The 23,780-nt window shown below is 43.9% G+C and overlaps 1 protein-coding gene across 4 annotated transcripts in view; it reads left to right on the forward strand.

The window, feature by feature from the left end:
- Positions 1–23,780, forward strand: part of HRH2 (histamine receptor H2) — a 221,692-nt gene that overhangs the window by 58,055 nt on the left and 139,857 nt on the right. The gene's annotated exons all lie outside the window — the stretch shown is intronic.

Here is a 23,780-nt window from a genome sequence, read left to right on the forward strand (position 1 = left end):
TACTGTGTACACACATCAGATGGTATATAATAATGTGTATATTGTATAACATCTGGTGTCTGTATCACAGTATATTGTGTACCAGTCATGTATTCTCCTGTACACTGTACAGGAGCGTACCTTTGGGGGGCATGCATCATATTTGCCCCTGCACAGTAATCAGGGGGGCACCATTAAAAAGTGAGGCAGCAGTATGGTGGGAGAATATTGTAAGTTGAGAGTATTGGTGGAGAAAAGTGTGAGGGGCATAGTATAGAGAGTGGGTAGTGGGGGGGGGATAAGCAGTATAGAGGAGGGGCAGCATGGTGGCCAGTGTGAGGGCACAGTATGGAGGGCACAGTATGCTGAGGAGGGGGAATGTGAGACTGTGGTGCGGTATAGTGACTGGGTAGTGAAGGAGATCGGCAGTATAGAGAAGGGGCAGCATGGTGGGCAGTGTGAGGGCACAGTATGGAGGGCACAGTATGCTGAGGAGGGGGAATGTGAGATTGAGTTGCACTATAGTGATTTTGATACTGAGGGTGAGGGCAGTATAGAGAGGGGATAGCATGGGGACATTGTGAGGGTACAGCTCAGGAGGGGGTGTGTGAGGAGGGGGCACAGTATAGACATTTGGAAGTATAGTGGGGACACAATGTACAGGACGGTGTGACGAGGGGGCCCAGAACTGAAAGAAGAGGCCATGTACCATAAGAGGGACATTGTGTGGGTCATTTTATGCAGGGAGCACAGTGAGTGGCAATTATTTATTCAGGCGCACAGCGTAGGTCATATATTTATATTTAGGAGCATTATAATCATTCTGCTATTTATTTATAAGGGCATAATGTTGAGATGTGCTGCAGAAGGCCCGGGAAGTCTGCAGAGAGGAGCTGTGGATGTGAAAAGTCATCATGACGTCTGGACAAGATGGAGAAGAAAGAATAAGATGACTCCGATCAGAGAAGATGTCACCTACAAGGTACCTGGATGTAAATGTATGTTTGTGATACTCAATGCTTCATAAATACTGATAACTCCCAGCATCTTCTTACAATTGTTAAGGACATACTGGGAGTTGTTAATTCATGTGATACAAATGTATATGGGGATGTGACATTACAATATATTGTTGTAGTAAATTTGGTACTGTAGTCATGTATTGGTGGTTCTGGTGATATATTCGTTTACTGATGAGGGTGCTAGCAGGGGCGTAACTACCGCGGTCGTCATTATGACCGGGCCCGGGAGGTTAGGGGCCCGGCACCCGCCAGGCAGATCAGCAGCCAGCTCCTGTCAGTGAGAGAGGAGCTGCGCTGTTCTGCCGCAGACCACGCGGCTGCTATTTGAACCGGTGCCGCCGCCGACACCGGGCCCCCCTGCCTGGTGTCAGCCGCGGCATCGGGACCCCCTGCCTGGTGTCAGCCGCAGAACCGGAGCCCCCTGCCTGGTGTCAGCGGCTGCAGCCGCTCCCCCAGCACCGCGCACAGTAATGATGAAGCATAGCGCTGCCGCGCTATGCATCATCATTCTAACCCTGTACCTGCGCCGTGACGTCACTCCCGTGCGACTGTTGTGCTAAATGCACAGAGTGCAGGACGGGAGGACGCCAACCGCAACACCGGGAGAACGAGCAGCGGGGGGAACGAGGAGAGCGGCGAGGACAGAGCAGCGGGGAGGACGAGCAGCGGCGGGGGAACGAACAGCGGCGAGGACAGAGCAGCGGCGAGGACGAGCAGCGGCGGGGGAACGAGGAGACGTGAAGAGAGAGGGTACACGGTGGTCAGAGGCTTGGGGAGGCTGCATTATTTTACATGGAGGCTGCATTATTATACATGCAGGCCTGGGGAGGCTGCATTATTATACATGGAGGCCTGGGGAGGCTGCATTATTATACATGGAGGCCTTGGGAGGCTGCATTATTATACATGGAGGCCTTTGGAGGCTGCATTATTATACATGGAGGTCTGGAGAGGCTGCATTATTATAAATGGAGGCCTGGAGAGGCTGCATTATTATACATGGAGGACTGGAGAGGCTGCATTATTATACATGGAGGCCTGGAGAGGCTGCATTATTATACATGGAGGCTTGCTGCTATATTATACATGGAGGCAGGCTGCATTATTATACATGGAGGCCTGGGGAGGCTGGCTGCATTATTATACTTGTTGGCCTGGGGAGACTGGCTGCATTATTATACTTGGTGGCCTAGGGAGGCTGGCTGCATTATTATACATGGAGGCCTGGGGAGGCTGGCTGCATTATTATACATGGAGGCCTGGGGAGGCTGGCTGCATTATTATACATAGAGGCATGGAGAGGCTGGCTGCATTATTATACATGGAGGCCTGGAGAGGCTGGCTGCATTATTATACATGGAGGACTGGGGAGGCTGGCTGCATTATTATACATGGAGGGCTGGGTGCATATTATATATGGAGGACTATGTGGTGTAGTATAATATATGGAGAACTATGAGAAATTAATTATAATAATTGAAGGGACTGGGGAGGCTGGCTGCATTATTATACATGGAGGGCTGGGTGCATATTATACATGGAGGATTATGGGGGTGCATTATACTATATGGAGAACTATGGGGGTGCAGTATAATATATGGAGGACTATGTGGGGCAGTATTATATATTATGTACTATGGGGTGAATTATAATACATGGAGAACTATGGGAAATGCATTATAATACATGGAGGACTATGGAGCTGCATTCTAATATATGAAGGGTTATGTGGGACCCTTTACACTATATGGAAGGCTATGTGGGGGCCATTATTGTGTTTGGAGAACTATATACGAGGGGGGACAAAGATACAATCAGGGGATGGGAATGTTTTGTGCTGAGGGGAAAAAGGCTCTTTCCCTCAGCACCCAGCTTTCCCATGCTCTGCTATACATCTCTCAGCACCCAGCTTTCTCATGCTCTGATATAGGAAAGCTGAGTGCTGAGGGAAAGATGTATAGCAAAGCATGGGGAAGCTGGGTGCCGAGGACAAGATGGATATCAGAACATAAGAAAGCTGGGTGCTGATAGAGGGATTTCAGATCATGGGAAATCTGGGTGCTGAGGGTAAGAGCCAAGTGTCAGTGTCATTATCCTGTACCCCAAGTGTCGGTGTATGTGGAGGGGGGCCCAGATCTGAACTTTGCATCGGGGCCCATCAAACTCTAGTTACGCCACTGGGTGCTAGTGATGTATTTTGGTATTGCTTTTGGTTCTGGTACTGTACACTGTGTGCAGGATTATTAGGCAACTTGTATTTTAGAGGATTTTTTTTATTATTGATCAACAGTTCTCAATCAACCCAAAAGACTCATGAATGTCAAAGCTTAATATTTTTGGAAGTTGGAGTGGGTTTTTTTAGATTTGGCTATCTTAGGAGGACATCTGTTTGTGCAGGTAACTATTACTGTGCAGAATTATTAGGCAACTTAATAAAAACCAAATCTATTCCCATCTCACTTGTTTATTGTCACCAGGTAACCAATATAACTGCACAAAATTTAGAAATAAACATTTCTGACATGCAAAAACAAAACCCCCAAAAATGAGTGCCCAATATCACCCCCTTTCTTTATGATGACACTCAGCAGCCACCATCCATAGATTCTGTCATTGCTTGATCTGTTTACGCTCAACATTGTGTGCAGCAGCCACCACAGCCTCCAGCCACCACAGCCTCCAGACACCACAGCCTCCAGACACCACAGCCTCCAGACACCACAGCCTCCACCCACCACAGCCTCCAGACACCACAGCCTCCAGACACTGCTCCCAGAGGTGGACTGTTTTCCCTCCCTGTAGAGCTCACATTTTATGAGGGACCACAGGTTCTCTATGGGGCTCAGATCAGGTGAACAAGGGGGCCATGTCATTATTTTTCATCTTTTAGACCTTTACTGGCCAGCCACGCTGTGGAGTAGTTGGATGCATGTGATGGAGCATTGTCCTGCATGAAAATCATGTTTTTCTTGAACGATAGCGACTTCTTCCTGTACCACTGCGTGAAGAAGTTGTCTTCCAGAAGCTGGCAGTAGGTCTGGGAGTTGAGCTTCACTCCATCCTCAACACGAAAGGTCCTACAAGTTGATCTTTGATGATACAAGCCCATACCAGTGCCCACCTCCACCTTGCTGGCGTCTGAGTCTGAGTGGAGCTCTCTGCCCTTTACTGATCCAGCCTCTGGCCCATCCATCTGCCCATCAAGAGTCACTCTCATTTCATCAGTCCATAAAACCTTTGCTAAATCAGTCTTAAGATATTTCTTGGCCCAGTCTTGACGTTTTATCTTCTGTTTCTTGGTCAGAGGTGGTGGTTTTCAGCCTTCCTTACCTTGGCCATGTCCCTGAGTACGGCATACCTTGTGCTTTTTGATACTCCAGTAACGTTGCAGCTCTGAAATATGGCCAAACTGGTGGCAAATGGCATCTTGGCAGCTTCACGCTTGATTTTCCTCAATTCATAGGGAGTTATGTTGTGCCTATTTTGCTTCTTGCGACCCTGTTGGCTATTTGCCATGAAACGCTTGATTGTTCGGTGATCACGCTTCAAATGTTTGGCAATTTCAAGACTGCTGCATCCCTCTGCAAGACATCGCACAATATGGACTTTTCAGAGCCCGTCACATCTCTCTTCTGACCCATTTTACCAAAGGAATAGAAGTTGCCTAATAATTAAACACACCTTATATAGGGTGTTGATGTCATTACACCGCACCCCTCCTCATTACAGAGATGCACATCGCCTGATTTACTTAATTGGTAGTTGGCTCTCAGCCTATACAGCTTGGAGTAGGACGACATGTATAAAAAGTATCATGGGAGCAAAATACTCATTTGCCTAATAATTCTGCACACAGTGTATTTATGTACATTTTACTGATTCTGATCCTGTACACACGTAGCAAGCCATAATTTGTAAAATTACAGGACCGCAAGGGTTTCTACATTATGTTAGTAGCATTAAAGGTGTTGTCCAGGTTTGTGATGAAAGTTTCTATGTGACTGCAGACTTCTGAATCCTCAGTGTGCACACTGCACACTGTCAGGACTCTCCGATGCCAGCAGTGAGAGCTTGAGGGCATGTAACTATTGAGTGAGGCTGCAGACGTCCTAATTTGAATGTGGCCGGAAGTAAGCAAATCGCATACTTGCAGTGCCATGACTACTTGCTCATGGCACGGGAAAATCATGACAGTGTGCAGTCCGCAAGCTGTGAGAATTCAGAAGTCTGCAGTCATATAGGATAACTACAAATTTCCCTTGTCGACCTGGACAACCCCTTTAATAATAAAAGTAAGCCCCGTAGCATGCCCAATCAAACAACCTGTAATATACTCAATGTAAGGATTTAGCTCTGCTTGCTAATTCCAGAAGTGATCACATGACCACTTGCAGGTCATTTTAATACTTTGAATCACAATTAGCTTCTCTTCCTGCTTCTCTTTATGGGCTGTAGTATTTCACTGAACATTGAGAGAATTAGGAAGAGCAGCTCATCGGCACGTGTGAAAATGGCGTATGAGCGGTCACATGACAACTACTCAAACCGCATAAGCCGTGTATAGAAGGGGGCGCCAAACTGAACTTCTACTCCATGGACAGGAAAACCTAGATCCACCTCTGATACAGTGTATGGCATACCGTGTACAGACATCAGCTGCTATGTACTACTCCGGAGGTAATACAATAGAGAGCACATTGTGATTTTCAGCAACCATTGCTGCCAGTGAGAACTTTCCCTTTCTGTATTTTTACTATTCCTTGGCTGTCTTAACATTTGGGATCAATAAAAAAATGTGAGTAACTTTACTTTCTGAGTATAAGTGACGGCTGTGAGTGATCCTGGACTGTATCTGTATTGTAGTGCTGTAAATCTGAATGTGGCAGAACAGGATAAGATCCAAGCTCATTGGATTTATATCTAAATGCTACATTCGCACTCTACTGTTATGACTAAAAATGTTAACGTTATGGGGCCCCCACCAGATTTTCTGCCCAGGGGCCCCCACCAACCTTAATCCGGCCCTGCCCGTGATTGCACTTAGAAATCAACTCACCTGTGCGCACTCCCGCTCTCCATGGTGCTGATCGCTCCCGCGATGCAACATCCGGCCGGCGCTGACCCCTGCAGCAGCTGCTTCCGGGTCGGCTGTGTCGTGCATCATGAATATGCGCGACAGTAATCAGCCGGCTTAGAAGCAGCAGGCAGAACGGGCTGCAGAGAGCGTCGCTGGAGCCGGGTGAGTAAAAATGTTTATTATTTTAAATGCACATTTTTTTCTGGCACGTGTTTCACGGACCACACCACTGCGTGGTCCGTGGGACATCAGTGATGCCAGAAAAAAATGGACATGTCTCCGTGCAGCAATCACGCACACGCGAGTACGCCGCACGGAGACACGTGCAGTGAAAAATCACTGACGTGTGAGCAGACCCATTCATTATAATGGGTCTGCGTATGTCAGTGATTCTGATACGTAGAAAAAAAAGCACAAACGTACCAGAATCACTGACGTGTGAAAGAGGCCTAAGTTACATACGGAATTGTGACATGTGAAATTTCCTTTAGCCACATACAATCCTGAGGAACCTCACATAGAAAGAGAATTCTGTATGTAAATGGAGGGTGATACCAACAAATTTATATACAGTAATTGGCAAATTTTCCTTTGTTTTGTTAGAGATGGAAAAGAAAAGGGTAGTCTACTTTGAGCCTTACCTATCAATCTGCCATATTACTTATGTTCCAGATATGTTCATTGAAAGAGAGTGTGTGTGTAATCGGAATCAGGGATTTGTATCTCAGCCAAATGAACACTAAAAGCTGCATAAATGAAGGTGTGAGACATTATTAGAATCTACCTGATTGTTTATAATTATGACAATGTGTTCCAGACACACATGATTAGAGTTCAATTTCAATCGTGAAAAGCTTGAAAATAAGCTAATTACATCTCCTTCACTACTTTCCATTTGACAACTGATTCTTTATAAAGATGGGTTTCCAGATAGACTGCAGAACAAACTAAGAACTGGAGCTTTCCTTTCAGGAAGAAATCGCCTGAAAAAGTAGTGTAAACTGACCCAAAAAACTACTGTGCACATAATCCACCATATGTAGCGATGAGCGAACCTGAACTGTATAGTTTGGGTCAGTACTGAACACCTTGTGTTCAGTGCTGAACCTTCAACACAGACTTTTGACTGTATGTCCAGTTCCTGTTCGGGTTTGTCACCCGAATAAAGCTTGTTGAAAGCTGCAGAGTAGTCAGTCAGCATTCTTTTAGGTTGTGAGTACTTCTGGAGCCATTGTAGCCAGGCCAAGTATTGGCATGGCTATGATTGGCCAGCAAAATAACTGTAAAAAAAATAAAAAGTAAAACAATGATGTGGGCTAGAAATGGAAGTTAAATGAGAACAGAATAGCTATACATACTATGTAGTGTAAAAATAAATAATTTTAAAAATGATGTAGGCTCCCTCCAAATTTTGATAGCCAGCGTGAGTAAAACAACAGCGGCAGGCTGCAGCCCCCACCTGTGAACTTTTTGGTAGTTGCATAATCAAAATAGAGGGGGACAAAAAGACATAGGGTCAACCTAGTTTGTATATTCAGCCATGGTAAAGCAGAGAGGTGGGAGCTAGTATTGTCAGGATGGGAGGCATCTTCATATTAACCCCTTATATTACCCCAATTGCCACCATATCAGGGCAATTGGGGTGAGCCGGGTAAAGCCCGGAATTGTAAAAACTAAAAAATACGACAACTCTGGGCAGCTGAGGGCTGGTGTTTTTTGGCTGGGAGGGCCAATAACCAAGGCTCCTCTCATCCTGATAATACCATCCCCGACCTGGCTGCTTTACTGTAACTGTATATCAAAACTGGAGGGACCCTATGTTTTTTTTTTTCCCTCTATATCCAGCCACAGTAAAGCTCACAGGTGAAATACAGCCATGAACTGTAATAAACAATTGTGATGGAGTGGTTTTCCACCCAAGATTGCTAACCTTTAAAATACAGCTGCTAGACTCTAACAGCAGGATTTAACAGGTGCTGGCATGGGAGTGTGACGCCCTGGACTAGCCAGGTAGTCACAGATAGACCCCCACACTACACACTACACCTGTCCCCCAATAAGGTGTCATCAGCCAACCATTAAACACTAGTCACCTCTCTCAGTGGTTGATGGACACACCAGGGGGCGGAGCTAGGTGGTTGGCCACACCCACCGAGGAGTTCAGAGGGCCTGAGGCAGGAAAAACACGGCAGTCAGTGAGTAGTCAGTCTGTAGTCAGTGGTCAGTAGTGGAAGCAGGCCTGTGCCCAGGTCTGCAGCAGTCTGACAGGTGCCATGGTTGAAGCCCCGATACCTTAGCTAGGAGGCAAACGGTGGCCTTAGCCTGCAGGAGCCGGGAAGATAGCTCGGTGGAACCGTGGTGGACCGGGACAGGCTAGTGGCCCGCCGCTACCGACCCGGGGAACCGACTGGAAACCGGAGCACACAGGGGGGTACTAAGACCCTGAAATGAAATCCAGAATCCACTGGACTGAGTTAATTAACTGATTGTGGTCTGGACTATAGGTCCTTTCCCACCCAAGTCCCGACTGAAGACAACAGCCCACCGAGGGGGATAGAAAGCCACCGCACAGGCAGAGAGATCCCACCGGCCAGCGTCTGCGGGCAAAAGGGCTCTCCTGACATTCACAAAGCCGGGAAGCGCAGGCAGTCCACAGATACACAACACGGTGCATGAAAAAGGCGAAGACCACCGAACCGGGTGGGGGACAGACGCAGCCGGCTGCGGGCACCGACCACCATCAACTTGGTTTATCAGAGACTTGTTTGTGTACAACAGGGCCATCCGGCCGCGCACCACCCTGCACTGCCCAACTATCCCCAACGGGTCCCGGGACCATCAACCCTACCCACGGAGGGGTTAACATCTTGCTGCACTACCATCTTCCCTGGGGTGCCCAGTAATCGCAGCGGTGGTGTCCAACTTCACTACGACCTGTGGGTAGCATCACAAACTCAAGCGCGGCTCCGGCCGTGCACCTACCTAACCCCCACCAAAAGCGCCAGTGCCCCCCTTTCAGAGCGAAGTGACCCCGGGTCCGGAGGCGCTCGAGCCACCCACCAATGAGCCCAGATCCGAGCGGCTCGGCTGCAGCGGTACAGGACCATGCCATTTTAAGCACCTTTTGGCAGGTAACTGATAAGTTGCTATAACAAAAGGGGGTCTGCTGAAGACTTCATTGCTTATCGTAGCAATGGTCCTTTGAAACCCTGCCAGTGGCTGGGCTTCAGGCTAGACTGTGATTTTTACTATATACAGCAAATACTACAGCATTGCTGTATATAGCACAAGCAATCGAACAATTGCAGCTTTAAGTCCCCTAGGAGGCCTATTAAACAAAGTGAAAAGTAAAAAATATTTACAAAAACAAATGTTCAAATCACCCCTTTTATGCCCCAGCCAAAAAGTTGTTCTTCATAATTCAATGCATAGTGCAAAATTCACATGACTGTAAAGATATTTTAGGCCTCTTTTACACATCAGTGATTCTGGTACATATGTGACAGTTCTTATATGTACCAGAATCACGGACATATGCAGAGTCATTAAAATCAATGAGTCTGCGCACACATCAGTGATTTTTCACTGACGTGCTTCCTTGTGGCATACATGCGTGTCCGTGATTTCCGCACAGAGACATGTGCGTTTTTTTCTGGCATCACTGATGTCCCACGGACCACGCAATGGTGTGATCCGTGAAACACATACCAGGAAAACATGGACATTGAAAATAAAAAGCTTTTTAAACTCACCTGTCTCCAGCGACGATGTCTCCGGCTGCTGCGCCAAGCCAGCCAATTATTCCCATTCAGATGCATTTATGCAGCCAGAGCCGACCCAGAAGTAGCTGCAGCAGTGAGAGACACAGCGACTGGACACAGCATCCTGGAGACTTCAGCACCATGGACAGCAAGAGCGCGGACAGGTGAGTTTGTCTCCATGTGCTATCATGGATCACAGATAGCACAGGTAGAACCCACGTGTGTCATGAATCATGGCACTCGGAGGGACATATGCGTTTTTAACACATCAGTGACAAATGTCTGTGTTTTTCACTCACGTGTGAAATAGACCTTATTCAGTCTTTTAGCTTCTTTCTCAATCAGTAGTAGTAAGCACAGAAATAACAACATAAACAGAGCTAAAATTCTAATTCTATACAATGCACACATACAGTATATGGGTAAGTTCACACAGTGCATTTTTCGCGGCGTTTTTCGGGTGCGTTTTTGCCCAGAAAACTGCATGACTTTGCTTCCCCAGCAAAGTCTATGAGTTTTCATTTTTGCGGTCTGCACACAGCGTTTTTTTCAGCTGCATTTTTGTGGTGACCACAAAAACGCAGCATGTCAATTATTCCCGCGTTTTTCACCGCGTTTTTCATCCATTGAGTGTAATGGGATGTTGAAAGACTCAATGAGAAACGCAAATTGTTATTATAGCTGCGTTTCGGTGCGTTTCTAAGACTAAAAACGCAGCTATAAACGCAGGAGGTGGGTAGTAAAGTGACATGTACAGGAAGAGGATTCCTTCTGTCAGTAAATACAGAAGCGTGAATCCTCCCGGTACCGTCACCGCCGCTTCCTCCTCCAGTCCTGTGCATGTCAGCTCCCGTGCGGCGCCATGTCTGGGCAGGAGGTGGAGGCAGCTGCGAAATCAAAAGTGAACAGAAGAAAAAAAAAAAGTCATACTCACCTGTCTGCAGACTCCCGGTGCCATGTCCGCTCCCATCTGATCTCACGGTACCACCGCTCCGGCTGTGTGCAGTCTCCCCGGGTACGTATGCCTGCAGGACCTGGCGATGGATCACCTGATGCAGTCACCTGACACATCAGCTGATCGTAAGTCGCGGGGTGACGCCGGTGCCCGGCCGGCTTAACCTGTCAGCAGATGCCGTCAGGAGACGTCATCCCTGATTACCGGCAGCTTCTGCAGCAATCGGACGGGATCAGACTCCCGCCCCATCGCTCCAGGAGCTGCCGGTAATCAGCACATAAGTGAGTATTTTTTTTTTTTTGCACCGATGTATCAGCTGATTGTATAATCGGCTTTTATACAATCAGCTGCTGTGTGATGTGATTCACATCCTGGAACCTGACATCATCTGATCACTTTGCCTTCCAGCAAACCGATCAGATGATATTGGATCTGGATTGGACGGCGTGGGACCCTTGACCCAGGATTACTGCGGAGGGGGGTTCTTTATTTCAATAAAGATGGAGTCACTAATTGTGTTGTGTTTTATTTCTAATAAAAATATTTTTCTGTGTGTTGTGGTTTTTTTTATCTTTACTAGAAATTTATGGTGGCCATGTCTAATATTGGCGTGACACCATGAATTTCGGGCTTAGGGCTAGCTGATAATATAAAGCTAGCCCTAACACCATTATTACCCAGTGAGCCACCGTCACCAGGGCAGCTGGAAGAGTTGGATACAGTGCCAGAAGATGGCGCTTCTATGAAAGCGCCATTTTCTGGGGTGGCTGCGGACTGCGATTCGCAGCGGGGGTGCCCAGAAAGCATGGGCACCCTGCACTGTGGATTCCAATGCCCAGCTCCCTAGTTGTACCTGGCTGGACTCAAAAATTGGGCGAAGCTCACGTCATTTTTTTTTTTAATTATTTCATGAAATTCATCAAATAATTAAAAAAAAAGGGCTTCCCTATATTTTTGGTTCCCAGCCGGGTACAAATAGGCAGCTGGGGGTTGGGGGCAGCCCGTACCTGCCTGCTGTACCCGGCTAGCATACAAAAATATGGCGAAGCCAACGTCATTTTTTTTGTTTGGGGGGGGAAAGAAATCCTGCATACAGTCCTGGAAGGAGGATGCTGAGCCTTGTAGTTCGACAGCTGCTGTCTGCTCTCCTGCATACACTATTGGATGGAGGATGCTGAGCCTTGTAGTTCTGCAGCTGCTGTCTGCTCTCCTGCATACACTATTGGATGGAGGATGCTGAGCCTTGTAGTTCTGCAGCTGATGTTTGCTCTCCTGCATACATTATTGGATGCAGGTTGCCGAGCCTTGCAGTTCTGCAGCTGCTGTCTGCTCTCCTGCATCACCTAGTAGATGGAGTATGAGGAGCCTTGTAGGTCTGCTCCCCCTGATTCTCCCTCCAGCATACAGTCCTGGATGTAGTATGCTGAGCCTTGTAGTTCTGCAGCTGTCTGCTCTCCTGCATACACTAGTGGAGAATGAAGAACATATGGAAGAAGAAAATTACATCAGACCTTTTTTTTTTTTTCAAAATCTTTAATGGCAGTGTTCACTGATAAAAAAAAATGCAGAAAAACGCAGTGAGAAAAAACGCAGCAAAACGCGGCCAAAAACGCACCAAAATGCGGTAAAAATGCATGCGTTTTTTTCATGCGTTTTTAAAGACGCTGCGTTTCTGTGCGTTTTTAGCGCTAAAAAACGCACATAAACGCGTCGTCAAAAAAACGCAGTGTGTGCACATAGCCTATGATGGATTAAACTACTTGTGTACCCTGTTCTGAGAGATCTAGACTATTTTTATATTCCTCAAAAGCACCAGAGACAATATAAGTAATACTTTCTTTCTATGCATTACAAGAGATATGCTTTATATCCATGTAAATTAGAATCTGTCTCTCTGACATTGCAGAACTTGCCTGTCATGGTAGAAGTAATTCACATCTGCTCCTTTTACCCATGTGACTGATTAACAAAAGAGAAAGCAAATATATAGAGTTATAATGAAAACTGCAAAATCGGAAAACAAAAAATATAGATTGTTTGTCTTGGAATGGTAGGCATTGCAAAAATTCTGATGAAATACGATCCATGTAAATATTTTCAAGGGTAGATTCATAAGAGCAAATAAAACAATCGTTCAGTTCCATCCATAAAACTCAATTATTTTCTCATTTGTAATCTATGTGTCTTCCATGTGCAGTCCGTATGTAATCCATTTTTTACAGCCACAGCGAGAAATAATTGACAAGGCCATTTAGGCTGTGCCCTCGATGAGTTTTTGGTAAGTTTTTGACTGTGTATTTTCACTGCATCAGAAGCGCAGCGTCTTACCGTTGCAGCAAACTGGATGAGATTAATACAAATCTCCTGCCCACGGTGCTTCTATTTTACTGAGTTAACTGACCTGTGATAGGTGTTACAAACCCACAAGTCTATTTCTCTTTGGTTACCTTGAGTTCTATGTGCAGATTTTCTCATAGAATTGTATTATATGCAGAAAATCTGCAGGTGACAGTGCATATATGTTATTAGTGCATGCAGTAATGTGCGGATTACATTTAAGGGGGCTTTACACGCTACAATATCGTTAATGAATTATCGTCGGGGTCACGTTGTTTGTGATGCACATCTGGCGTCATTAACGATATCGTAGCGTGTGACAGTTATGTGCGACCTAAAATGATCGCGAAAGCGGCAAAAATCGTTTGCCGCGGAGAGGTCGTCCTAAAACAAAAAGTCGTTACCTCTCTGTAGCGATGTTGTTCCTCGTTCTTGCGGCACCACACATCGCTATGTGTGACACCGCAGGAGCGAAGAACATCTCCTTACCTGCCTCCACCGGCTATGCGGAAGGAAGGAGGTGGGTGAGATGTCACGTCCCGCTCATCTCCGCCCCTCCGCTTCTATTGTACGGCTGCCGTGTGATGCCGCACGACCCGCCCCCTTAGAAAGGAGGTGGATCGCCGGCCAGAGCAATGTCACTGGACAGGTAAGTCCGTGTGACGGGGTTAAGCGAGGTTGTGCGCGACGGGCAGCAATTTGCCCGTGTCGCACAACTGACGTGGGCGGGTACGATCGCTTGCGATCTTGCTAGCGAGATCGCAGCGTGTAAAGCCCGCTTTAGTTTTTATACGTTTCCGCTGCGGAAACTCACCAAAAACTCATTGTGCGCACTGTGCCTTACAGTTTCCTATTTTACAGAATTTCAATATAGCCATAAAAAGTGGATGGTATTCACTAGGTATGCATGGCATATTATTTCTTCTTGGGGCATTGATAGACTTGAATGTGCAAATCTGCGATTTTTGTCATACGCAGTTAAAAAAAAAATGCTCATTTGTTCTACAACATTGAATAACATTGGTCCTATCTGGTTTTTTTCAGTACTGGAAGAGAAATTACAGTCATGTGAGCGACCCCTAATAGTGATAATTGTAAACATAGTAGACAATTATAATAACAGTACTAAAGATACATATTTCACAATGGAAAATTTTCTGATTCAAATTTTACCTTATCCTCTCAGTTAGCTCTCCTATATTTCTGGAGTAAATAAGATGCCAAAACATGCTATTTTACCCCACCCTCCTCTCCCCAACTTATACCTACTCTACTACTGGAGAAAAAACTAGTCATCAAATACTGGTTGGATCTAGTGATGAACAAACCCGTGGATATTTGGGTTCACTGAACCAGCATGGGGCAAAAAAAAAATCGGGATTGGCGAACGACCTTGACGCCAAACTTCTCCCAAACACCAAAACCCATAACAGTCAATGGAGCTGTAATACAGCTGTAAAATGGCCGTAGTAAGTGCTAGACGGTTGTAGTGGAAGTTAAATGGTAGTAGGAGTAGGCTAGTTATACATACCGTGCTTCCCAGTGTTTCCTGGAGGATTACGCTGCAGTGAGACTCTCTTCCGGGCCCGTTAATTAAGATTCATGAATAGTCACTCTTCCCCGCCCACCCTCTGTGCCAGTGTTTGTGATTGGTTGTAGACTGTTATACATGCCCCCCACCCTGTGTCCACGTCTGTAAGTGATTGCAGTAGGTTTTCTGTATAGTAGTGTAAAGAGAAACAAACAATTTAAAAAAATGATATATTCTCATAGAAATACATGCAGCTGTATACTCCTGTCTGGAGAGTGGCAGGCCATTCTGGGTGATGCGACACGATTCTCACATGAGTCACTCACACGTGTGACACAGGCCTCACTAAGCTCTGTGGAGGAGGCAGATGAGACCTCCGGTATACTGAGTAATGTCACCTGCTCACAGCCGGGTCCCCATTGGCTGGTGATGTCACTCAGTTCAGCAGAAGTTACACCAGAGCTCCCCCCGTTGCTGTCATTGTTTACCAGTGCCTTTGGAGAGTGGACATGTTTCCCCTCTCTCCAGGCTCAGGATGTAGCAGAGTTGGGTTTGTCATGGAACCTTGTATGCATTACATTGGATCTTCAAAAGGATTTTGGGGGGTAATAAAGGGGTGAAGGAGGGTGTATAGATTTTATTTTAAATAAAGGATTTTTCAGTGTTTGTGTTTTATTTCTTTTCACTTACAAGATTAGTAATGGGGGTCTCATAGATGCCTCCCATTACTAACATAGGGCTTAGTGGCAGCTGTGAGCTGTCATTAACCCTTTATATTATCCTGATTGCCACCACACCAGGGCAATTGGGATGAGCAGGGTAAAGTCCAAAATTGTCACATCTATTGGCAGTGACAATTCTGAGCAGCTGCGGGCTTGTATTTTTAGGCTGGAGGGCCAATATTCATGGCACCCCCCATCCTGTTTGATTTACTATGGCTCGATATAAAAAATGGGGGTAACCATATGTCTTTTTTCCCCCTCTATTTTGATATCCAGTTACAGTAAAGCTCACAGATGGAGGCTGTTTTAGTTTTACTCTCGCTGGCTATCAAATTATGGCAGGAGCCTAAGTCATATTTTTTATAATTATTTATTTTTTCTTGTTACACTACTATACAGCAAACTGACTTAAACAATCACGGATGTGGACACCGGGTGGGTGGCATGTATAGCAGTCTGTAACCAATCACAGACACTGGCACAGAGAGTAGGCGGGGAATCAGAATATTCATGAACCTTAATTAGCAGGTCCAGAAGAGAGTCTAGGAAACACGGTATGTATAACTATCCTGCTTCTTACGATCATTTGACTTCCATTTGTATCCCATGTCATCTTTTATTTTATTTTTTACAATGAGTTCCCTGGATAATCACAGCCATGGCATGGTTGCGATGGTTCTGGAAGTGCCCACAGCCTTAAAGCTTGCTGATTGGCTGCTCTGCAACCTTTCAACAAGCTTTATTCCGGTGACAAACAAATCTCGAACTTTACAGTTCCGGGTTTGCTTGTCCCTAATTGCAACCTACAACCCCCTCCTTGAATTGATAACCAAATTAAAATATTTTATGGAGGTAGAAAAGGGAGATGCTTAAAAAAAAACAAAGAAACACAAGTAGGCAAATTTTTACTGAAATGGAAGGAATTTATTATAAAATATTGTACTTTGAAAGAAAAGAATAAAACTATAGAACCTTTCATTATGACTATGTGGTATATGCAACAAAAGCTTAAAAACAACCTAGGTCAACTCCGCATTAGTCTAAATCAGGAGTGGGCAATTAATTTTTCCATGGGGCTGCATAAGAAATTGGGATGGTTTTAGAGGGCCGGACTAATATAATTACCTCGGTTCTACATCATTTTATACACACACACACACACACAGGCCTCCAACATACACACACACACACACACACAGCCAGGCCTCCTACATGCGCGCACACACACACACACACACACAGCCAGGCCTCCTATGCACATGCATACATACACACACACACAACCAGGCCTCCTACACACAAGCATACATACACACACACACACAGCCAGGCCTCCTATACACATGCATACATACACACACAGCCAGGCCTCCTATACACACACACACACACAGCCAGGCCTCCTATGCACATGCATACATACACACACACACAGCCAGGCCTCCTATACACATGCATACATACACACACACACACACACAGCCAGGCCTCCTATACACATGCATACATATACACACACACACACACACACACACACAGCCAGGCCTCCTACATACCTACACACACACACACACACACACAGCCAGGCCTCCTATACACATACATACACACACACACAGCCAGGCCTCCTGTACACATGCATACACACACACACACACACACACACAGCCAGGCCCCCTATACACATGCATACATACACACACAGCCAGGCCTCCTACATACACACACACACACACACACACACACACAGTCAGGCCTCCTATACACATACATACATACACACACACACACACACATCAGAAAGCACAAACACAGAACCATGTATGTATATTTACCATGCAGTGGAGCCGGCCTCAGTGGAGAGCAGAAACAGTGCAGGAAGTCAGGAATCAGCTTCTTTGAAGTGAAGCTCCGGCCTCGCCCTCAGGTCTGCTCCGTGTGAGAGGCTGAATGCAGCTTCCGTAGAGCAGTGTGTGTGCAGCTGCCGGCCTCCTGTCACTGCAGACAGGGAGCTTCAGGGCCGGAGCGGCCGCTCACACCAATGAGACAGATAGTCGGGTGGCCCCGCTCCCCACATTGTCCCCGCAGGTTACTAGTAACCACTCACCTCTCCCTTCTTACTGTCCCTCCTCAGGCACCTCCATATGTGCCCCCCGCTGAGCTGCTTCTCTTTTGCATGCCCAGGCTGCGCCGATGCTGTATTCCTAGGAGCCCCCGCCACTGCTTCTCTTCGTGCGGCCCCGGCTGCTGCAGCTTCTTCTCCTGCCGGGCGGGAATTATTCAAATAACACACGCGCGCCGTACTGACGACATCAGGACGCGCGTGTGTCACACAGAGCATCTGCCGTGCAGGGAACAGAGGACAGATTCCTGTGTTCCGCTGCCTGCACTGTGCGGCGCTGCAGGATCTTTTCCCTGCACGGCACGCAGCGTGTGATGACGGTGATCTGACCAGGGACCTCCCCGGAGCCTGGAGCTCCGTCAACAAGTCAGATTGCTCTCATCACTGACCGGCCAGCAAGGACGCCCTGAATCAGGCGGGTCGGTCACTGAGAGTAGGCAGGCTGGATGTGGCCCGCGGGCTGCCCCTTGCCCAGGTCTGGTCTAAATAAAGGAAGGTAAAGAGCTAACATTGGAATCTCTCCCCTGCACCTTGCTTCCCTATAGATAACGGTATTATAGTGTATTTTGTTTTGCTTTATTTCTTCATACTTGTTGTGATACATAAATGTTATATTATCTCTCCTGTCCGTATATTGTTATTTTTATTGTTTAAATTTATAAAATATATATATATATATATATATATATATATATATATATATATTTATTTATTTTATTTTTCACTTATTTTTTTTTAAAAAAGCACTAAACTGAAGAGCAAGTTAAACCTAACCCTATAAGGCTTTATTCACAGTTCAGTGCATATTTTCATTTCTCTTTAATACAATCATACCTTTGGCTTTAAATAGGGATGAAAAATACTTGTATTGTTGCTGAGAAGATATAGATTAAAAGGTATACTCAGCAAAAATAAATTAATCAATGTAACTTTTCTTAACACATTAACTTAGGAATTAGCACCACAAGATGTGTACCGGATACTGTTAAAGATGTGAGAATACATTTAAATACAATTAAATTCTACTTTAATTTTACAAAAATCTTCAAACTCTAAAATGCGTGAGTGATGATTTTCTGAGGATGTGGTGAGGACTGAGCAGGTAACATTAAAGAGCAGAGGGGCCAGAGAGGCAAGTGATGGGCGAGTATAAGTTGTATTTTGTTTTTAATTTTTTTATTTCTTACGTTTATTATACGCCAGGGTTTGGAAAGACCCCAGAGTATAGTGAAGAACATTAAATTTGTGGAGAATAACACCAATTGAATTTCCCAAAAAAATCCATGCACACAGGCAAATTAGAATTTTGCCTAATCCACCTAATCCTCTCATCTATAGTTACTACACTTATCAATTTCACAGTCTGCTTTCACCTCCCTATTCAGGCTGAATTTTTCAATTCTGACCAGTGTTACTTTATGAGGCAATAATTGTGGAATACATCTGTGATTCTGAGATTGTTTTTTGTAACACATATTTCATGATAGTAAATTTAGGTTGATATGATTAGTGTTTATATATGAAAATATATATTTGACAAAAAATTTGAGCAAAAGTTTGTAATTTTGGAACTTTGAATTTGTATGCCCTCAAAACAAATAGTAATACAAATCATTTTTTGTCTAGCTTATGTTGTCAGGCCCTCTGACTGTGCACCCCTCCCCCATTAGCCACAAGTGATTTTATTCTCTATAGCAAGTCCCTACTCGTTCATACACATGGAGGTTTATTAACCTAGAGATAGATATCAGTTCATTGTAGGTACCTAGTATTATGGGATATGCCTTAACATGGCTACTGGGCAGATATAGAAATGGCCATTTTTGTAGGCTAAATGTCTCCATTTTTTGTTAGATTTCCTTTAGTAGTAATGCATGTCTATATTCTTCCATTCACGATTTGCATGCATTTCCAAGTGCAACTGTTTTTTTGTGATTGAAAGCAGTCAGATGTGGTCACACAGGATGGGGGTGCATCTGACTGCAACCAATCAGACAAACCGGGACTGCCGGTGGGTGGGGGAAGCAATGAATATGTATGAGTGATAATGAGCAACCCTGGAAGTATCGTTGCAGCCGCGCAACAAACTGCAAAGTATAACGTGCTTGCGCTAATCCCCATCCCCATAGACTTATGTGGAGCCTGGCCTATAATGGGATCATTTCCAGCCGAGAACTTTTTTTTTTTAAACTCGGTTGGACCTGCTGATCCCGGGTATCAGCAGGTCCGCCCATCACCAATCTTGAAACCTGAGCCTTTATGTTTCCAATCTAAATAGCCCTAAGTTTAATAACCTATCTTGGTATGGCAATCTACTAATTCCCTTAAGAAACTTGGTTGTTTTTCTCTGTACTCGCTTACGTTGAACTATGTCCTTTTTATACACAGGAGACCAAAATTGTACACAGTATTCTAAGTGTGGCAGCGCTAGTGATTTGTATAGTGCTAAAACTATATTCTCCTCATTAGCATCTATGCCTCATTTAATGCATCCCACTATTTTATTAGCCTTGGAAGCAGCTGCCTGACACTATTCACAAAAATTGTGTTTGCTGTCCACCAAACTTTACCCATTGTTTTACAATTTAATACATAATAATACATTTTCTTCCCTCTGCCCAAGAGCCTTATATTACATTTATCTTCATTAGACTTTAATTTTCATTTCTTAGCCCAAGAATTCAGTTTACATACATTATTTTTCTCTGTGTTGATAACCCTGCAGAGTTCAATATCATCTGCAAATATTTAAAATTTACTTTGTATGCCCCCTACAAGGTCATTAACAAATATGTTCAATAGAAGAGGGCCCAATACTGATCATATTTTGTTTCCTTTGTATACTTCAATGGGAGATAAAGCTCATTATTTATCTACTAATCATTGTGTTCCGCCCATACATTAGGTCCAGCTTCTCCTGCAGCAGTTTTCAGCTGACAGGTGGGTGTGCTGTGGTCAACCCTATCAATCTCTTATTGAAGAACTATCCAACAGAATGATCCATATGAATAAGACCTGAAGAACCCTTTTAAGTGCATTCTTCCATCTTCAGTAGTGTCATACATGTTGAAGTTAAGCGTAGTTTGGGCAGGCTAGGTGGTTAGGAAGAGAGGTTCTTTGACTTTCTGAGCGTGGATTTTACTGGACTGTTTTTTGTGGAGTAGTGTCACTTTTCCAATGCCTCTGAACTATTAGGATTGGAAACAACCTCTATTTCTTCATTAACAAATGACACATCTGTATAGAGACTTGTTTGTTGCTGGATAAGTTGAAGTTTTATTGGTGCCATTTGGGGTACATAACATTTTTTATTTGCATTTTATTCTAATTTTTGACAATATACAAAAAAAAAGCAATGCAGGAATTGTGTTTAATTCTTCTTATGTCGTTTTATCTAGCTCACTGTATGGTGAATGTGATATTATTCAGGTCAGTACAATTATAGTGAGGCCAGGGCTCTAAAATATTTTCATAATTTCCATGCTAAAACACTGATTTACAAAAAAAAGGATTTGTTATTGCATCGCCATATTCTGAGAGCTACAACTTTTTTTTATTTTTTCACCGAGCAAGCTACATAGGGGCTTATGGGAATGAGTTGAAGTTTATTCATACCATTTTGACTACATAACATTTTTCGATTGCTTTTTGTTCGATTTTTGGGTGACAGAAGACCTCCACTTGAGAAAGCATTTTAGCGAAACGCACAACAGGTTGTGTGGAGTATATCCAGATGAGTGAGTAGTGCACTGTGAACTTTACGTTTTAGCAGCTAATAAATATTATGGAACTTATTTAAATTTCTATTACAGCAAAATTTTGTACCTCTTTTTTGGTATACTATATGTAATGTTTTTTTAATTTATCTATAATAAACATAATATTTTTATCTACTATTCTTTTGTTGGTTGTCTTTAGTTGCTTCTGCCACATATGTTGTTGTGTTGTCGCTCTTCGGAGCATTCCACTAGATTTGATTTCTTGAGGAGCCTACTTCAACTGAGATGGCTCCTGACCTTTAAGAACTTTTTATGACTCATGAATCTTGTAGTGATTATTGCGAATTTTGAGGTAGTCCATTGTGCGTTTTGACAATTGTTTAGGATCATTATCCATTTGTAGAAGACACCCTCTTTTCAACTTCAACTTTTTTACAAATGGTGTTATGTTTGCATCAAGAATTTGTTGAAATGTCATTGAATGCATTCTTCAATCTATCCGTGAAATGTTCCCCATGCCATTGGCTGCAACACAACCCAAAAGCATGATTAAGCCACCCCTATGCTTAATAGTTGGCAATATGTTCTTTTCCTTAAATTCTGGGACCTTTTTTCGCCACACATATCTTGGACCATTGTAGCCAAAGAGCAGGACTTGTTTCCAAAATGCATCAGGCTTATTTAGGTGTTCATTTGCATACTTCCGATGCGGAAATTTATGGTGAGGACACAGGAGAGATTTTCTTCTGATGACTCTTCCATGAAGGCCATATTTGTGCAGGTGTCTCTGAACAGTAGAAAAATGTACTCCAACTCTATAGCCTGTTAAATCTTCCTGAAGGTCTTTTGGAGTCAAATGGTGTTATGTTTTGCCTATTTAGCAATATTAAAGAGAAATTTTTCTTCATCTTCCAGACCTTATCTTGACCTCCACTGTTCCTGTTAGCTGGCATTTCTTAAATATATTTCAATCTGTGGAAAGGCCAACTTGAAAATGCGTTGCTATCATCTTACAGCCCTCTTCTGTTTTGCGTGCCTCCACCATTTTCATTTTCAGAGTGCTAGGCAGCATCTTAAAAGAACCCATGGCTGCTGTTTTTTTGGCACAAGGTTAGAATAGGCTGGGTTTTTATAAAGCTGTGAAATTTGCATTACCTGGCCTTTCCTAATGATGACAGTGAACAAGCTATTAACCTAACAAGCTAATTAATGTCTGAAACCTTGGTCAAAGTTATCTGTGCACACAAATCTCCAAGGGTGCCCAAACGTTTGCATCTTTCCATTTTCCTTTTTGTAATTTTTAAATGTGAAAGATGAAAAAAAAATAAAAAAAAATATATATATATATATATATATATATATATATATATATATATATGCCTAAAATACAAAGGGAAGTGTGTCATCTTGAACTTTATGCCTTTTAGAGATCATTTCATCTTCAACTTGTTTATCTGTTCACAATAACAGTAATTTTAACCAGGGGTGCCCAAACTTTTGCATGGCACTGTATTTATGGCTACATCAAAGTTCAGCTAACCACAAAAATGCCATTAAAGCATCATGCACAAAAATGTTATCTATGTAAATTTTTAAATGTTTCACTATAGACTTCTGGTTGCCGTATATTTGACGAACATAATCGCTGTGAAAATGTCAATGAAAATTGCCTACCAAATGCAGAAAAATAGTGTGTGTTATTTCAGGCTTATGCAGCACACCTCTAGAATTAGTGCAGTTTAACCTTGTAGGGGTCAGCAACAAAGCAAGTTTCTGAATACATCTGGCAAATCTCATTCAAAAAGTATTTTCAGATGTATAAAAGCACCTAAAGGATTGAATTACTACAGGATAGAAGAAGTATATCTGGCCATTGGTTAAGACTTCGGAACCAACTTTTAAACAAACCTTAGTTCCTCCAACATTGGAATCCCTGGGATCAATGTTCGCAAGGAAAACCACATTTTATACTACTTCCAAATTTGTGATTACTATTTTATTAAAGGGAACCTGACAAATTGAAAAATGGTATTAAACTGCAGATATGGGGTTAATCTGTAGGTTAATAGCATTCTACCAGCATTTGCACGTTAAACCCTGCTGCCAGAAGTAAATTAACTTTAATCCTCCTGGCAGTGTTTGGGTTTCAGTCATGGGGGTGTAGCCACTACTCTGTGTATGGGCAGCGTCAGCTGTAACTACGCCCCCATATTGACTGACAGCCACACAGCATTAAAACCAGCTATTAGTGTGGTTGATGAGGTTACAGCTGCCACTCTCCATGCACAGAGCATTGACTCAACTTGCGCCGGTGCTGCCCATAACTGAAAACTGCTGGCAGGATTAAAGTTAGTTTCCTCCCATCAGCGAGGTATAATGTGTAGGTGACAGTCAGATTTCAAACTCAATTAACTTGCAAATTATCCCTATATCTGCAGGTTAATAGCATGGTCCCACGTGATGCAACAATATAACGGGTTTTGATCCTACCGAAGCACCCCTCTATCACCAAATCAGAAGTGTCGTGCTTCAACTCATAGGTTCCCATTAAAGTC

This window comes from Anomaloglossus baeobatrachus, chromosome 4, assembly GCF_048569485.1.
Source record: "Anomaloglossus baeobatrachus isolate aAnoBae1 chromosome 4, aAnoBae1.hap1, whole genome shotgun sequence".
Classification (NCBI taxonomy): Eukaryota; Metazoa; Chordata; class Amphibia; order Anura; family Aromobatidae; genus Anomaloglossus; species Anomaloglossus baeobatrachus.